Raw genomic sequence first — 18,999 nt, 5'->3', positions numbered from 1 at the left:
CCTCTCAGAGGAGAAGGGGAGGAGGGATAGGAGAGGAACTGGGGGGGGGGGCAACTGGGATGTAAAGTGAATAAACAGATAGAAAAATTCTTAATGTAAAAAAAAGAGGTGTAGCTTTGTTAAAGGAAATGTGTTAAAGTGGGAGTTGACAATTCCTCTTAGCCTCTGCTGAGCTTTCCTCTTAGCTACTTCTGTTTGCCTTTGGAACAAGATGTAGAACTCTCAGCTCTTCCAGCACCATGCCCCCCTAGACTCTGCTATGCTTCCCACCATGGTGATTAACTTTAGAACCTGTAAACCAGCCCCCAATTCAATGTTGTCCTTTGTAAGAGTTGCCTTGCCCATGGTATCTCCTTCCAGCAATAAAACACTAACTAAGGCAGTAGTTGGTACCAGGGACTGGGGTAATGCTGTGATAAACTTGACCATGTTTTTGTTTGGAGGAATGTGGATCTTTGGACTTTGGAAAGCCCTGGAATGCTTTCAGTGGAGGTTAATGAGCCATCCTAGTAGGGATATGGAAGACGGTGTTGACTGTGATTTGAACTGTGTAGGTGTGCTGGCTCAAGAGGTTTCAGGAGAGAAGAATTTTAGCATGTGGCTTAGAGACTGTTCTTGTTTTGGTGAAGTATGTGTCTGCTTTTTGCCCTTGTCTGAAGAATATGCCTGAGAATAAGGTCAAGGAGACTCAGAAAAGCCCAGCATACTTTGTTCTCTAGTAAACTCCCATAAAGAGTGTTTTGATCATTAGAAAGAAAATGTATAAAATGTTTGGTTCAAGTAAGGACCACCAGGAAGTGAAATAGAACTAACTCCTCTGATTAAGGATATCATTTTTTGCTCAATTTATCAATAAATTATGGGAGTGGTGATCTCAGTGCATGGTCCCAACCAGCTAAGCTAATTGTTTGTGTTTGCAGTCAAACAAGAAATAGTTATATCATGTTAGATGGTATTACCCAGTTATTGTTTTCACTTCTTTTAATCTGGAATAAACCACACTTCAGAAATGGAGAATGCAGGCTTTTGATCCAGATCTTAAGAAATAGTGGCCATGAAAATCTTAGGTCTAGGCATAGTAGTACATGCCTTTAATCCCTGGAGACAAAGCTATGCAGATCCCTGAGTTCAAGATTAATCTGCAGAGCAAGTTCTAAGACAGGTAAGCTTAGGTGATGAAGGAGTTTAAGGTAATGTAATAATGGGGGGGGGGAGTCATGTTCTGCCTCCAGCAAGCAGCAAAATTTGGTGGCTTTGATCATGTGGTTCTGCCTTTAGAATCAAAAATAGAAGGGATTGCTGGGACAATTGATGAAATCTTCTGGGAAGTGTTTTTTGAGAGTACAGAGAAGCTCTTTTCTAGAGAAAACTAGTGCTGTACCTCATGCTTCAGCTTGGTAATGCATAAGAGTCACCAGGTGGCACCGATTTTCAAGGCATGAAGGAGTCATGGAGATCAGTTAAGGCTTGGCACTGTGAGAAGGCAGGGAAGGCCGTTGATGAAGACGCAGCCTCGGTTGGTGTTAACAGCCCAAGACTGAAGGGGTCATGCAAATAATTTGAGGTTTGGCGCCATGAAGAGAGCTTATGAGAGGCTATTGGTGAAGCCCAGTTGCAGCACTTCACTGATTTAGAGCTGTCGGTGTCATGCGATGAACCCCAAGAACAGCAGCAGCAGTGGAATAGAGTTAACCAGAGTCTAGAGTGCTACAGAAGGCAGAGCTGGAGAAGTAACACAAGCCCTTTGCAAGAACCCAGAAGATCATGTGTGGATCCCAGACACTGGAACAAGAAAGTACGAATTGAAGTTGCCTTAGATACTCTAAGATGTTAGAGTCGTGTGATACCTGCTGAGGAAAGCTGCTAACAGAGTGGAAACAGCTCAGGAGACAGAAGTTTAGTGCAGACAACAAAGCTGAATGACATTTTGGAATTGTAAAGTATATCCTCTGCCATGATATATTGCAAGTATGTGATATGCTATTTGATCTTGATTTTATAGGGGATTATAGTTCATTAATTGGATGAATCTCAGAAGAGTCTTTGAACTTTGGACCTGTAACATTGCTGAGACTGGTGTAGATTATGGGGACGTTTGAAGTTAAATTAAATGTATTTCTCAGTATGCTATGGCTAGGTATGGCTCCCATAGATTCTTTTTGCAGGCTATAGCAGAATTGGGAGAGAAAGACAAAGACACAGACACTTTTGTACAGAAAGCCTCTTACTTTTAGTCAGCTAAGCCTGTGAAGAGGAGAAGCTAGACCAGCATTTAGGAAATTTCTTAGACATCATGAAAGTATTTATTTAAAAAATAATTTTAATTAAAATACACAATATTTGTACATTTCCATGTGACTACATTATAGTAATTTGACACATATATTCTATGCATACTGACTAAATGAGGTTATATATGTATTCATTTTTCAAACATAAATCATTATTATGTGTTGAGAAGCCCATCTTATGCACCATTTTGAAATATTTCATGAATTGCTTTAATCAGTAGTTCATTTTCTGGGGAAGCAACTTTCCTCTCTGCTTATGTGGCTGTTTCCCTTATTGACTTCTTCCCACGCCCTACTCTTCCCTTCTCTGTTGGCCAGAATTCCATTCCAGTTGGTTTCCATGATTGACCAATTAGATTCCACAAATGACTGAGAACATGTGGTCCCTATTTTTGCAAATTACTTCTGTGTTGTTTTCTATTCTTTTATGACAAAAGAAAAGGGAAGAAATGAGAAGAGGAGTAGAGAGGGGCTCGAAGAGTCTTGCAGTGCTCCTGGGCAAGGTGGACTCGCCAGACTGACTGATTTGAATCACCTCAGGCATGTGACTGTTTTTGCTCATACAACAATTTTCACAAAGTAAAGCCCCTGGCTGAGGGATGGTAGAGCTAAAGGGCAGTGGGGACACTGTTCACTCCATTGTCAGGAATTGGCAATTGGATCATGGAATCTACTTGCTAGGCTGGAAGAACATAGGAAATTCAAACTGAAAAGATGTATCTAAGTTAAAATTCTTGCATTATATCTCTTTCGTAATTCTAAATAATTCCCTTGAAAGAAATTATTCTATTAATTAATAATTAATTATATTAATTATTCTATTATTCAAAGGTCATAATTCTTATCATGAATATTTCTTTCCAACTCAGAGTCTCACCATCTTTTTTTTTTTCCCCCACAGAAATGATTTATAGACTGGGCAAAGTTTATCCATTATGAAATGCATTCAGACACGCGATTTGTTTCTTCAGTTTCTTTTACAAAAGAGTTCAACAGAGATGGGGTGGGGGATGATGAAACTGAGGTTCACATTTGGTGTTTCGTCTTCTGACTCTTCCTTCTTACTTGCGTAGAACCCTCTCAGTAGCTGGAGATGCTCCTTTTGCTGTCTCGTTCAAATATGCAGCAAGACACTACCCTATCATCCTTTCTGTCGGTGTTGCTGAATGGAGGTGTTTGATAGATAGGACAGAAAGACGCAGCCTGGCAAATTGATAGTCCTAAGCAGGTAAGAAAATAAACGTAGTAGAAGTAGGCCAGAAGTGAGGTCAGGTTGGTTACACCTAAATATTTATTTGTTTCATATTATTTATCGCTGGAGATCAATCTCAGGGCCTTGCTCATCCCATTTCAAATATCCTTAATTTTCTGAGACTGGGTTTCACTCTGTGGCTCAAGCTAATAGCATACTTTTAAATACTCCTTCCCCTGCCTCAAGACTGCTTGGATTACGAGCGTGTGCCCCCATTCTTGAGAGGATGGTGTCTGAATTTAATGCTCAAAGCTGAGAAATTTTTGTAGATGATAATGTCTAGAACCTGTCAAAAGGCATACTTGGATGAACTAATACAGACATGTTTACATCAGAAAGGGAGGATGGAAGATAGGTTTTATGTGGTTTGGTATCAACATTGACAGGTCTTCAGAGACTAGCAAAAGGGTTCAAGTGAATAACTGAATCATGCCACAACCCTTGACTTAGAAAGGCAAATACTGCAAGTGGCAGTGGTAAGCCAATTTTAGATGCCATTTTTGGTAAAGACGCTGATCAGCATAAATCAATGGGTTCTAAGAAAAAAATTCATTATTTTATCGTGTGTGTGTGTGCGTGTGTGTGTGTGTGTGTGTGCGCACGCGCTGTATATGTGTTAATGTGAGCATCAGAAGACAACTTGCATGAGTTTGATGCTCTTAGGCTTAGCAGCAAACACAGCTATCTTATTGGCCTGGAAAATGAATGTGTTACAGATGACTTTCAGAAGTATGATACAAGGAGAAATATCCAGATACAATATCATTAGAGTAAATAATCTCTGAATGTGCATACTATAATATAGTATGGAAATTTTCTTGCATGTCCTGAAGTATTATCTTGACATGCAGCAAATATCTTCACTTACCAATAGTTAAGAGAAAGTAATAAAAGAAGCACATAGGGAACAATTGGTGAAAGACCCTGAGATGCCCTTCCCTTCTTTCTCCTCTGAGACCCAACCTGGTAGTCCTTTAATTGAGGTTACCATTGTTACATTTCACAGCCTTATCTGCACTTTGCTGGCATTTTGTACAATAAAATGCATTGAGTGTGAATATTAGTTACTGACATTACTTTTTAATAGTTGGAATACTAGTCTTTAATTTTATAAAATTTCATATTAAACAATCCAGGTTTGCTTCAGTTCCACTTTTTTCATCCTTGGATGTGAAATGCATGAAGGCTCTTTAACGTTTGAGTGGAAAGAAGGAAGATAAAGGAAATTCATGCTTGAATAAAACCTGGCAGAATATTTCAAATTGATTGTTTAGTTGTGATTAACTAGATATGTAGTTGATTTAATTAGTTGTTGCTTCAATTACTAAGGAAAAGTGCAGAAATAACTTTAGAAATTACCAAGGCTACATTGTATGAGTATATTTTTAAAGTAATTACTAAATATACTCATGTGAAAGATGAATTACTTCAGTTTTGTTTTCATTAGAGATTTCAGAATTGATACCTTGAATATAGTTCTCAATATGCAAATTGGTCTTTAAAAAAACCACATAAACCAAACTGTCCTAATGAATTCCAGAGTAATGATGTAGTTTTTTTTATTTACAATCACAGGAATTTTGCTGTTATCAAAAATTATACCTTATTACATGGCTTATTTTTCTTTAATGCTAAAGGTGGTACCTAATTGCACTGTAATTACATATAATTTATCAAATAGAAATAAAGACAAAACCAGTAATCAGAGACTTTTCCTCCACTTGCAGATAGTGTGTGAAGGTATGCTGTGTAATTAGTTTACCAATGTTTACTCTAGAACAAGTAGAATAAATTGTCATCATTTCTCCTTTCATCATCCGACAGCATGCTTGGAATTCATTTGAATAACTTTACAATGGAAGTCATTACCTCATCAGAGATCTAGTGTTCTATAGTATAGAGGATATAACAAGAGAAAGTAAGTTTATCAAGTGGATAGAGTTGAGAAGATGCATTGATTCCTTGAGGATGTGTGTAATTACTAATACTTTTGAAGGGAGTAACATGGTTTCTTGAGGTTCACACATAGTGAGTCTCTAAGAAGACACAACTTATTTTATTAGAGTACAGTTAGGACTTGTGAAGTTAAAGATTAAAGCCTGCAATTGGAAACTTGCTTCCTCATCATCAAAAACAATAGAAAGGGTTAAATGTGGGCCATCATCAAGTCTAGAACTCCTAACAGTTACTCACCGCCTCAGGGTTTCCATTGCTGTGAAAAGACATCAATACCAAAGCAACTTCTATAAAGGACAGCTTTTTTATTTATTTATTTTTTTTATTAACTTGAGTATTTCTTATATACATTTCGAGTGTTATTCCCTTTCCCAGTTTCTGGGCAAAGATTCCCCTCCCCTCTCCCCTTCCTTATGGGTGTTCCCCTCCCCATCCTTCCCCCATTGCCGCCGTCCCCCCAACAATCTACTTCACTGGGGGTTCAGTCTTAGCAGGACCCAGGGCTTCCCCTTCCACTGGTGCTCTTACTAGGATATTCATTGCTACCTATGAGGTCAGAGTCCACGGTCAGTCCATGTATAGTCTTTAGGTAGTGGCTTAGTCCCTGGAAGCTCTGGTTGCTTGGCATTGTTGTACATATGGGGTCTCGAGTCCCTTCAAGCTCTTCCAGTTCTTTCTGTGATTCCTTCAACGGGGGTCCTGTTCTCAGTTCAGTGTTTTGCTGCTGGCATTCGCCTCTGTATTTGCTGTATTCTGGCTGTGTCTCTCAGGAGCAATCTACATCCGGCTCCTGTCGGCCTGCACTTCTTTGCTTCATCCATCTTGTCTAATTGGATGGCTGTATATGTATGGGCCACAAGTGGGGCAGGCTCTGAATGGGTATTCCTTCTGTGTCTGTTGTAATCTTTGCCTCTCTATTCCCTGCCAAGGGTATTCTTATTCCCCTTTTAAAGAAGGAGTGAAGCATTCACATTTTGATCATCCCTCTTGAGTTTCATTTGTTCTAGGCATCTAGGGTAATTCAAGCATTTGGGCTAATAGCCACTTATCAATGAGTGCATACCATGTGTGTTTTTCTGTGATTGGGTTACCTCACTCAGGATGATATTTTCCAGTTCCAACCATTTGCCTACGAATTTCATAAAGTCATTGTTTTTGATAGCTGAGTAATATTTAAAGGACAGCTTTTAACTGGGGCTGGCTTACAGGTTCAGAGGTTCAGTCCATTATTATCATGGCAGGAACATGACAGCAACCAGGCAGGAATGGTGCAGGAGGAGCTGAGAGTTCTACATCTTCATCTAAAGGCTGCTAGAAGACTGACTCTCACAGAGCTAGGGGGATGGTCTTATTGCCCACTCTCAACAAGGCCATACCTACTTCAACAAGGCCACACCTCCTAACTTTGCCCCACCCTGGGCCAAGGATATTCAAACTACCACATTTCTGTATGTAATGTAGTTCCTCTCCCAATTCTGTTGGTATAGGGAGGGGGCGATATGGGAGAGGAAAGACTACTTCCTTTTCTTCTCAAATCATATTGCCCATAGTAAACCTATTCAGTTTTGTTCTTTTAACAAGATCACCACATTCATCTGGACCACAGATATTTAAGGCACGTTTCCCAGTCAGTGGCCAAGTGTCTTGTTTATGATAAGAAAGTATTGCATCCTCACTCATCCACTTCTCTAACTTAGTCCTTTTGATTTCTGTCTTTCTGGCTCACATTTCCTATGAACATACTTCTTATACTTAAGTAGTTAGTGTCCAGGTCAGACACATTGAAAATGTGCATAGTCCTGGTGTCTGGGAAGCTGTTACTGTCTGAATTCCATAAGCCATGGAACGCTGCTGAGTGTTCACAGAACTGTCTGTCTGGAGCCTGAGAAGCCTTAGCATTCAATGTACTCTTAGGGTAGCCAATAGTAGATGTTCTGCTCAGACACTGATGCAGAAAATAGTGAAAAACAGGAACATTTTCCTCCTTTTGAGTTTGTTTCATGATGATGTCCAGGGATTTTAGTGCCTCACTCACAATGAGGTGAACCAATGGCTTTCTTGTCCCACTAAATGGAGTACTATGTTTTCAACACATTGTCACAGACACACCTACAAATTCGGTTTATTTGGTTATGGATAAGACAACTGATATAAAAATGAATAGCCCTTATTCTCCAGTGGAGGCTTCTGTTTCATTCCAAAGCCCCTTCTGTTGAACTATAACGTTATTCAAGCTTTGTTAGGTTATTCTCTAGTTAGAGAAGATTTATAAAATAGGCATTTTTTCTGTCATAAATAACATTGATTTTATATAGGGCTTCACCAGTTATCACAAAATGAATTCTCTAAAGAGAAAGGAGAGAAGGTATAATATCTAGAAAGAAATTCAAATTTGGTCTAGTTCATATTATGGCCCATTATATGTTCATACATATGTATTCAATTAGATTTATTTATTTTATTTTACGTGGAGTGTTTTGCTTGCATATATGTAGGTACATGGTGTGTATACTTGGTCTCATGGAGGTCAGAAGAGGGCATTAGAACCTGTGGTTTCCTGAGACTGGAGTTATGGATAATTTTGAACTGCATTGTGGGTGCTCGCAACTGAACTAAGCCCATTTGTAAGAAACAGAGGTTTCTTAACGCCTGAGCCATGTCTCTAGCTCCTTCATATGTGTTTAATATTTAAATGCATGTGTGATGCTAATTGTTTATTAAATTAGTATACCAGGTTTGTAGAAACTCTGAGTATTCTGACTGTTAACCTACCACTAGTCTGCTGGCCTACAGTAACTTAGTACACAACATATAACTGACCCTATGAAGAAGCTTTTAAACATTTAATTGCCAGTCAGTTTTGATTTTAAGTTTTCTCCAAGAAAATGCTCTGTTCAAAATTTTAGCATAACTATTGGAGAAGTTAGGTCTGGACATAATATTTCTTAGGTCATGTTACTTGTAAGAACTGATTCTTAAATATTCCTCCTACTTTATCAGTTAGCATTGTATAACCTTGGGGTAGAGATTGCAGAAACAAATGGATAGTTAGGAAATAATTTTTCTGTCTATACAGTGGATTTAAGCTTAGGGCAAGAAAAATTAACATTTCTGATCTGAAATTATCATATGCTTATTTCCCCCAAAGAAATATGAATTAATGAATGTTTATTATTATAGCTGTTTGTGCTTGTTGACTTGGGGAATGAATAATCAATAATCTAAATCATGAACCTGAAGAATCTAGTTTTTTGAATGTTTATTGAATAAATCCAAAAAACCTACATAAATTCCCCTGTAAAATATGTACTACAAGGAAATATGTTAGATTGATATTTGCAACCTCTATTCTTATTAAGTTAATCTTTGGATACTATTTTTCCATTCTGAATGTATTTCATTTAAACATTTTATATTATAATATTATAAATATTATAATAATAAACATTTGGTGTGTGATTTTTAAAAATATTTCTTTTATTTTTGATATTATAGTGTGCTTACATAATTTCCTCCTTTCCTTTTCCTTCTTCATACACTCCATATACCCTTAATTGTTCTTTTTTAAATTTATGGCTCAGTCTGCATAACATTCCTTATATATATGTTTTCAGGGCTGATCATTGGATATGCTATTCCATAGGGAAGACTTGTGATGTGTGATTTAATATTTTTTAATTTCCATTTCAGTTAAAATTGTCCATGGTCATGTAATTACTTTTAATCATTAAAAGAAGGAAGAAGAAGAAAAAAGTCCTGTGTTCTTCCTGATCCCAATATGGGCTTCTATCTAGTGAAAATTTTGTCTATTAATGTTGTTTGATAAACTTTCTACATTGCTATTGTTAAACAAATTCATTTGTGTACATTGATATTAATCATGTAATTAATACTTCATTTTTTTCTGACCAGAAAAAGATAGGAACAGATGACATGGAGGTGTGTTTAGGATAGTCTAGTATGACAGGATATGACAACCAGGATTGGATTAAAACTCCCAGAGGAATCAACTATCCATGTTTTGTAGGACATAAGGAAGATACAAAGATATTAGTGTGGAAAAGGTAATTTTACAATGTTGAAAAAAATTGTTGTCTTTTCGGGAATTTTACCCTTGCATATGTAGACTAATGTGGCTAAGATTAACAGAAAAAGATTCTCTCAGTACTCATGCTCTGGGCTTCATCCCTTGTTTAGTCTCTCTTTAGACTTTAAATGCTCCTTACATCATAGACTTGAACCCACGTTTGCAGTAGGGCAAGTTACTGAGTAAGGATTGCCATGCAGTCGCTGCATGGAGATGGATGGAGGGATACTTGCTGTCCCTTCTTTCTAGAGCACAGGTCATAGAAATAAGTTCTTTTCATTCTTTCTTGACGTCCAGAACAAGTTTCAGGCTATTCCTTGCTGTGAGCTCACCAGCAGAAAATCAGGCAGCAGAAGAACTGCCTCACAGAGCAAGCGTCATTTCACTTTCTGCTTACTGTCTCATTTATTCCAGGAGCAAAACTATATTATTGTTATCATTATTATAAAACCCAGAGCTAAAATAACTGGCTGGAATGGGAGTTGGAGGTTTAACTTACTTCTCACGAATTTCTGTCTCCAAATCGGAGCCAAGGTTAAAATCACCCAGTGGTTATCATGTCATTTGAGGCTGTCTCTACTTGGTAGAAACAGCCACATAAGCAATATTGCTCACAGGAAAAATACAGGCTGTGTAAATTGCTGTCTCAGTCTTTTTGTGTGTGATATGATTATAAAATGAGAACTCTGGCTTTATTTCTTACCTCTTATACACCAAGGAAACTTAAGGAACGAAGGGCATCTTAGGCAGTTTGTCGTGGGGAGTAGGAAGATTGCTTTCGGGTCTTGGATTCCTGGATGTGACTCAGGGAAACAACATATGCTCAGTTTCTCTTTAACACCCAGGGTGATTCTTCCAGCTACCTTTCATGCTGTGTGTGTGTGTGTGTGTGTGTGTGTGTGTGTGTGTGTGTGTGTGTGCGCGCGCATGCGCACCTACGCGCTGAGCTTGATGGTATTCAAGAGAGAAGGGAGTGTTCCCTAGGCCCCTCCTGTTATTATGGGGGTCTGTGACTGAATTGTGGGGGAGATGCTCAGTGTTGGGGGCTGAGTTGGGATGGGGACTCCTCAGCAACCGAGGGCCTCTCTCTTGCTCTCAGTATCCTTGCTGGGCTGAGGTGGGTAGTCCATGACAACTTTGGCATCATGGAAGGGCTCATGAACACAGTCCATGCTATCGCTGCCACTCAGAAGACTGTGGATGCCCCCTCTGAAAAGCTGTGGTGTGATGGCTGCGGGAAGCCCAGAACATCATCCCTCCATGCACTGGTGCTGCCGAGGCTGTGGGAAAGATCATCCCAGAGCTGAATGGGAAGCTCACTGGCATGGCCTTCTGTGTTCCTACCCCCCAGTGTATCCGTTGTGGATCTGACATGCCACCTGGAGAAACCTGCCAAGTATGATGACATCAAGAAGGTGGTGAAGCAGGCTTCTGAGGGCCCACTAAAGGGCATCCTGGGCTACACTGAGGACCAGGTTGTCTTATGTGACTTCAACAGCAACTCCCATTCTTTCGCCTTTGATTCTAGGGCTGGCATAGCTCTCAATGACAACTTTATAAAGCTCATGGATGTCCTTGGCCAGAAGGACTAAGCAGTTGGTAGTGCAGGATGCATTGCTGACAATCTTGAGTGAGTTGTCATATTTCTCATGGTTCACACCCATCACAAACATGCTTTGTTTAATTTATCATTCTTTGTTTAAGGCATTTTTCTTAAACTTTCTCTTAGATTTATTTTTAAATTTTAACTTATGTGTATTGTGTTGGTATATGCACATGCATGGTTGTCTCAGCATGGGCCAGAAGAAGGCATCAGATACCCCCGGAATGTTGCATGTGGTTATGAGCTAGCTGCTAAATAGGGGTACCGGGGACAAGACTCTGCTTCTCTGCAGGAGCAGCAAGCACTTTTAACTGCTGAGCCTTCTCTCCAATCTCTAAAATCCTTTAACTCTAAGGTTTTAAAATTCTTTTTATCCTTTAGAATTTATTCATTATTTGTGTGGTACAATAGAATGTTTTGATATCTATCTATATATCATAGTATAATTTACCAGAGTCAAACCAATTAACCTGTTTATTACCTTCCATAGTGACCTCCATATGTATTAGGAGTTCTGAAAATATAGTTTTTTTAGCACATTTTCTAAATACAATGCAGAATTAATTGTAGCTCAAATGTAATTTTTTCAATTTATTCATTATGCACAGCTATAGCATATACTCCTGATTTACGACTTCCTATTCCTCCTCTCCCCCTAGCCGTAGTAATCACTCTTCTACTATTTTTTGTGTGTGTATGTGTGTCTGTGTGTGTGTGGTGTGTGTGTATTGATTCACTTTTTAGATTCTGCATAGCAAGGAAATAATGCAATTATTTTCTTTTTATGCTTGACTTTTAGAATAGTGTTTTATAAATTAATTTGACTTGGTGTAATTGGGCATTTCTCCTGTAAATTGAGTGTGTGAATGAGTTTGTGTGTGTGTGTGTGTGTGTGTGTGTGTGTGTGTGTGTGTGTACCTGTACCTGTGTCTGATTTTCATTATCTAATCACTCTATGATGGACATTGCTGTAATTTCTGTTTCTTGGTTTGTGAGAAGAGTGCAATAAACTCAAGAGGGCATAAATCTCTACAGAAGGCTCATGTCTTCTTCGGGTATGATACACTCAGTAGATAGATCGCTGGGCACATAAAATGGAACGACACCCTCTATTTGCCAACTGAACAATTAAAGATGGAAAACTGTTCATAGTATGCTTCATAGAGAGTCTACAAATAAACTAAAGCATAGAATAATCAATTAATTTTCAATGAGTTCACCTAAAAGTTATAATGCATGTTAATAAATGGCATCGGGAAAATTAATATCTAGAGTTAAAGAGACTGGACATTAATATACACCCCCACAACATACAAATCAACTCAATGTAAATTTCAAGACCTAAATGTAGGTCCAAAAATGACAAAACTAAAATAAAACTAATCAACCAACCAACAAAGCAACCAAAGAACCAAACATGATTCAGGAGAAGAGCTACTTGACTTGGCATTAACATTTGATGGTATTAGGTGACACAAATCAACAGGCAGCAATCAAACTGGAAGGTTTTTTTCACTGAATAGAAAAAATTAAAAAATTAGAAAATAATTTTTGAAATGAGAAAAATGACAACAATTTGCATTATACATTGGATTTGGGTATATCTTATAGGAAATTTACTAATGACAAATCTGTAAAAATTATAAAAAATACAAGATAAAGCCAGGCTTGGTGACACATGCTTGCAGTTATAGCATTTGAGAAGCTTAGATAGAAGGATGAGTATAAGTTTCACCTGGGCTATCTTGTAAGACCCTGTTTTAACTAACAAATAAACAAAATGAGAAAATAAAATATGAAATAATTTAGAGGGAAAGAAGAAACATGAGAGCAAAACGTCAACCAATTATCAAGCATGAAATGGGCAGGAAACTTATACACATTTTCCCAAATGTAAAAAATGTCTGGTAGGCATGAATAAAAAAGGTGTTTGGCTTCATTAATCATTGCAGAAATTCAAATAAAAATTCCCAAGATGCCTCACTTCTCAATTTTTCTCTGTTATGGAACTCTTGCTATTGGGCTTCAAGATGTCTCCATCATTGGCAAGTATGAGGACAGTGGAGGGCTAATTTGCTTGCTTCATATGATCTTAAGTTGGAGTGAGAGTAAGACTTCCTTTTATAGAGAGATGCTTTGAAAGCTATACTGAGCATCTGCATCGTGATTATGAATACAGATGTTTTACTTCAAAGGGGCCTCCATTTTAGAGCCAGCTGTATGTTGCACCGTGCTATCATTAACTGAGTTTTTAATCAGTTACCCTGAGAGATCATGTGAGATTAATGTAGATCATGGAATGCATTGCATGCTGTGAGTTTAATGAACAGCAATAACTACAGTCTTTAGCAATGCAGGAAAATATCAGTGGAGGAAGAGCTGCATATCAAAGTAACATGGGTTATTTATTTTGCAATAGTAGGAGCGTCCATTGTCAAATGGTGATTGAAGCTCCCTATGCTCTGGGCAATGATATTTCAAGCTGTAATGAGAAAAATGTTCTTATATAAATATAATTAGAAATGCTTTCTCAATGTAGTATGTATGTTGTTTTTATTTTAGTGGGGAGAATATGCTTAGAGGAAGAAATTTCCATTTGTATATGCCTATGCAGGATAACAGTTCCAATCAGTTGTTCTGTGGCTCTATGTTTCTTTTCTCCAGTTAACTATACACTTTTCATATATTAATTTTAAGAGAAATATTGGTGACTGTAGCATACATATCTGGAACACTGAAGTAACTTTAAGCTTAGGTTATTACAGTTAGTCTCTACCTATAATTTTATAAAACATATGTTATATATCTCCCACCTCCTTTTCTGTGTAAGTTGGAGTCCCAGGAAATGGTATCACAATTTTTATAATACTGCTTATCTTATTTATTTAGGCAAAATTCACTGTAGTTCAAAGTACCAGATTTTTTCAAGTTACTGTTTTCCTATGTATGTCTATCAAATCTATAATTTTCTATATAGACCAGGCTGACCTTCAATTCACAATGATCTACTTGCCCCTGCTGCCAGTTTGGGTGATTAAAGGTGTGAGAAATGACACACAGTGATACCTCAATATCCTGAGATTATGTGATACTTTTCATGTCACATGCCAAGCTTATTAACAGCTGTCTTTATCCTTAGTGACTCTGTTTTTATCCCCTCAAAAGTGCACACCAGATTCACCAGCACTCCTTAACTATATTGCTGCTGTCTGGTATGGAAAAATTAATTCAATTAATTCAATGCATTCTTAAGTTCTCAATATTTTCAGTACACATGTATATTTATTACTTCATTTCCATTTTCTTTTTTCTTAATTATAGAAGGTTGAGCCCAAGACCTTTTGTATGCTAAGCAATAATTTCACTGGTAAGTTACATTGTAATATTTTTATTCTTATTTTTTATTGTGATCCAGTGTCTCACTTAGTTGTCCAATTTGTATAATTCAATAACTCATTCTGTAGCCTGGGCAGGACCTCATTTTGTGACTCCCCTTCCCCAGCCATTCCAGTAGCAGAGCTTCTAGGCTCTAGAAAATATGCCAGCATATAATTTTCTTCATTAGTGGTTCATTTCATAGATTATTATAGCCTTGATCTAAATATTGTGTTCATAATCAAGGTAGACTGAATTCCCATGAAAAACGTGTTCCTATTAAAAAAATAGTTACCCTTAAACTCATCACCAAATAATTGGTTCTATACTGAAAAGAGTCCTTAAATATCTTATTTCATCACATCTAGATATCCTGTGTTTCATATTTTTATTACTTTCACCTCTCATTGTGTTTCTGTTATTTCAGAAACGACATTGTGGAGAGTGTGCAGCATGTTTGTGACTGAGCCAAGGGCCTGATTTATGCAGCAGTTCCCTGAGACAGTGATACTCTATCTGGTAAAAGTAGAAAGATGACTAGGGCCTTTGGCCTTCTAATGTCACCTCTGCATCCCTTCTCCTGGCTGCAATGCAAGGTCCCCAAACTTTGATGAAGTGCTAAAGTTTACTAAGTGACTCCATTTACTTATGGTGCCAAATCCAATTTCCTTCAGGGCATTATTCATTGCTACTTTTTGTGCTAACTCACTTTTTATACTCAAGAAGTGTGTGAATGCATTTATGTACACCAGAAAAGTTTGAGTAGCCACATAAATGACAATAAAAGTAAATAAAATTGTGTATTTATGGTTGTCTTTGACATGCCTGGATGCCTGTCTTCCCATGTTGCCTGCCTTCCATCCATCAAAGATCATCTCTCCTGTGAAATTTTCATGACAGAAGTGGCTTCTTGCTTATATTTCTACATCTTTTACACACGATAAGAACTCCTCTACTATAACACTTTCTGGTTGGGATGTCCTCAGCAGGTAGAATGCCTAACTAGCACGCATTGGTGCCCTGAGTTGAATTCCCCAATACCACATAAAGAAGTGCAGTCAGGAGGATCAGCAGTTTAAAGTCATCCTGGGCTACATATGGTGTTTATCTTAGTTACTTTATGACCTCAATTTAAAACGCCTTCCATATTAAAATTCAACCATTTCGTTTATGCTTTCTTTTCTAAGTAGATTGTGATTATCAACAACAGGGACAGAGCTACCAATTTCTGTTAACTCAAGTGATTGTCATATTAGACATTTTATACAATTGTGAATGGATGGGTAGATGCATGATTGGAGAGATAAATCCCACAAAATTAAAGGTCATCCTGAGACTGCCCCACATGGGCATCCAGCCCATATACAGTCACCAAACCCAGACATTATATCTAATGACAAGAAGTTCATGCTGACAGGAGCCTGATATAGCTTTCTCCTGAGAGGCTCTGCCAGAGCATGACAAATACAGAGGTGGAGGCTCGCAGCCAACTATTGGACTGAAAATGGCGTCCCCAATGGAAGAGTTAGAGAAAGGACTGAAGGAGCTGAAGGGTTTTGCAACCCTATAGGAAGAGCAACAACGCCAACCGACCAGACACCTTAAAGCTCCCAGGGGTGAAACCACAAGCCAGTGAGTACACATGGAGAGATCCACAGCTCTAGCTGCATATGTTAACAGAGGATGGCCTTGTTGGGCATCAATGGGAGGAGAGGCCCTTGATCCTGAGAAGGCTTGATGCCCTAGCATAGGAGAATGTCAGGGCAGGGAGGGGAAGGAAGGAGGTAGGGAGATCTCCCTTATAGAAGCAGGGGGAGGGGAGATGGGAAGGGTGTTTCCAGAGGGGAAACCAGGAAATGGGATAACATTTGAAATATAAATAAGGAAAATATCCAATAAAAATAAAAATAAAAATAAAAATAGAAGAAGCAGTAATCAGAGCTGGAGGGATATGTCAGAAGTTAAGAACAGTGGCTTCTCTTCCAGAGGACCAGGATTCCCCAGCACCCACATGGCAGCTTACAGATATCTGTAACTCCAATCTAGGGTATCAGACACCCTCTTCTAGCCTCCCTAGGTACTAGACATACCTGTGGTACACAGACATGCATGCAGGTAAAAAAAACTATACACATAAAAATAAGTAAATAATTATACAGATAATTGTTTTAATATGCCATTATTCTTGTTTTCTCTCAATGTCAATAGATCAAAGATACTTGGATGACATACTTCTGAGATGCAAGAAATAAATTGATATACTTAACGACTTCTACATAGTGATATAAAAACTTGTGCATTAATATCATTGTTTACATTCCCAAAATTGGAGGCATTCACAGAGAATGAAACAGAAATTCATATTGGGTTTGAAGGACATATCAGCTGTTACTTGTAAATCTGAATGTTCTTTTTAATCTTCTTCTATGTGTGTGTGTGTGTGTGTGTGTTTGTGTGTGTATATATATATATATATATATATATATATATATATATATATATATGCACATGATGGAGGGGGGGCAAGAACACTGCTAGAGAAAATAGTGTATTGTAAATCACAGCAAACAAAACTAATAAACAGAAAACCACAGAGACCTTGTCATCTGAAAGGGAGATACAGCATTCATTTCATAAACAATTCACTGGTGTGTCAATAGTCATTCTGACAAGGAGAAAAGAAAATGTATTTTACAAGAGATATCTGTTTTATTGAATAGTTCTTGAGAAAATATTGCATAAACTTTGTGGATTAGTAATAAAGACAGAGGCGATATGAGATGACCACATTTCTAGCATTAAATAAAAATCTTGTTATTGAGATATATTTTTTGAAATCAGAAATTATTTGAGTATCATTATTATTGAATTCCCTTTCATAACAGAGTACTTAAATAGATGTTCTTTGAAAAATTCTCCTTTCAGTGAGGGGAGGAATCAGATATTGCATTCAAAATTATCTGCATAGGAGCCCCATGATTCTGTAGTAAGAAAAAAAAATCATGTCTGAAAACAGGTTATGATTAATGACATGTAGAAAATCCAATTGCTCTAAGAACCACTCAGTTTATTAAAATTAGTTTTGAGTATATTCACCAATGAAGAGAGAACATGTTTCATATAATGCGATTCTTGTCATAGCTTGATTTCTGTCAAAATCACCCCATTAAAATTGGATTTAATTACATCTCATTTGGGAGGTGATAGCAGGATATTTGAGTAAGGAAGTGAACAGAACTAGACAGGAGCAGGTGGGAAAGTAGATGACAGAACAGGGTTTTCACTGAGGTATCTGGGTTCCACTCTGTTTAGAATCCTTGAGGGACCATGTGGAAGGAACCTCAAGAATATTTATTTCATCAGACAATAGCATCTCAGGCATTCATTGATTAGAACTTATGTCTTTCCAGTTGAAGCTGTTTCTAAAGAAGTTTGTCTATTTTCCTGATGTACTATATCTTCTCAGAGAATTGCATGGAAACCTGAGGAAGAAAGTAGCAGGCCCACCTGACTATGACTGAAGGCAGAGCTGCCTCAAGGGATGTGGTAGTAACAACAGTCTCCAATACATGTGGGCAATTTCTCTATATAAGAAGATGGCTAATTTGTATATTAATTGCTTATGAGATACTAAGTAATATTAAGAACTCACTGTGGAGGAATTTTTCTTTGTATTAATTGAAAACAGACTATTTTTGCATATAATATATCCTTATTACAGTTTCCCTTCCCTCAACTCTTCATAGTTCCTCCCCACACCCCCTTCTATCTGATCTGTCTCCTCTCTGTCTCTCATAAAATTAACTCAAACAAATCAGTAACCTTCCTCTACTCAAAGGATAAGCAAGCTGAGAAAGAAGCTAGGGAAACAACATCTTCCACAAGAGTCACAAATAATATAAAACATTTTGGTGTGATTCTAACCAAGAAAGTAAAAGATTTGTATAACAAGAACTTCAAGTCCCTGAAGAAAGAAACTAAAAAGATCTCAGAATGTGGAAAGATCTTCCATACTCATGGATTGGCAGGATTAATACAGTAAAATTGGGGCCAACACTCAGGTGGCAACAGATGCTGGCGAGGATGTGGAGAAAGCTGAACACTCCTCCATTGTTGGTGATATTATATGCTGGTACAACCACTCCGGAAATCAGTTTGGCTGTTCCTCAAAAAATTGGACATAGTGCTACCAGAGGACCCAGCTATACCATTCCTGTGAATACACCCAAAAGATACTCCAACATCTAGCAAGGACACATGCTCTACTATGTTCACAGTATTATTTATAATAGCCAGAAGCTGGAAAGAACCAAGATGCCGTTCAACAGAGGAATGGCTACAGAAAATGTTGTACATTTACACAATAAAGTACTACAAAACAACTATCAAAAACAATGACTTCATGAAATTCATAGGCAAATGGATGGAACTAGAA

General features: G+C 37.7%; 1 pseudogene; it reads left to right on the top strand.

Annotated features, from left to right (window-relative positions):
* Positions 1 to 10,731: 10,731 nt before the first annotated feature.
* LOC147996163 (glyceraldehyde-3-phosphate dehydrogenase pseudogene) lies at positions 10,732 to 11,178 on the top strand (annotated as a pseudogene).
* Positions 11,179 to 18,999: the final 7,821 nt, after the last annotated feature.

Source organism: Rattus norvegicus, chromosome 2, assembly GCF_021556685.1.
Source record: "Rattus norvegicus strain SHRSP/BbbUtx chromosome 2, alternate assembly SHRSP_T2T, whole genome shotgun sequence".
Lineage (NCBI taxonomy): Eukaryota > Metazoa > Chordata > Mammalia > Rodentia > Muridae > Rattus > Rattus norvegicus.
This window is presented reverse-complemented; position numbering and strand designations above follow the sequence as displayed.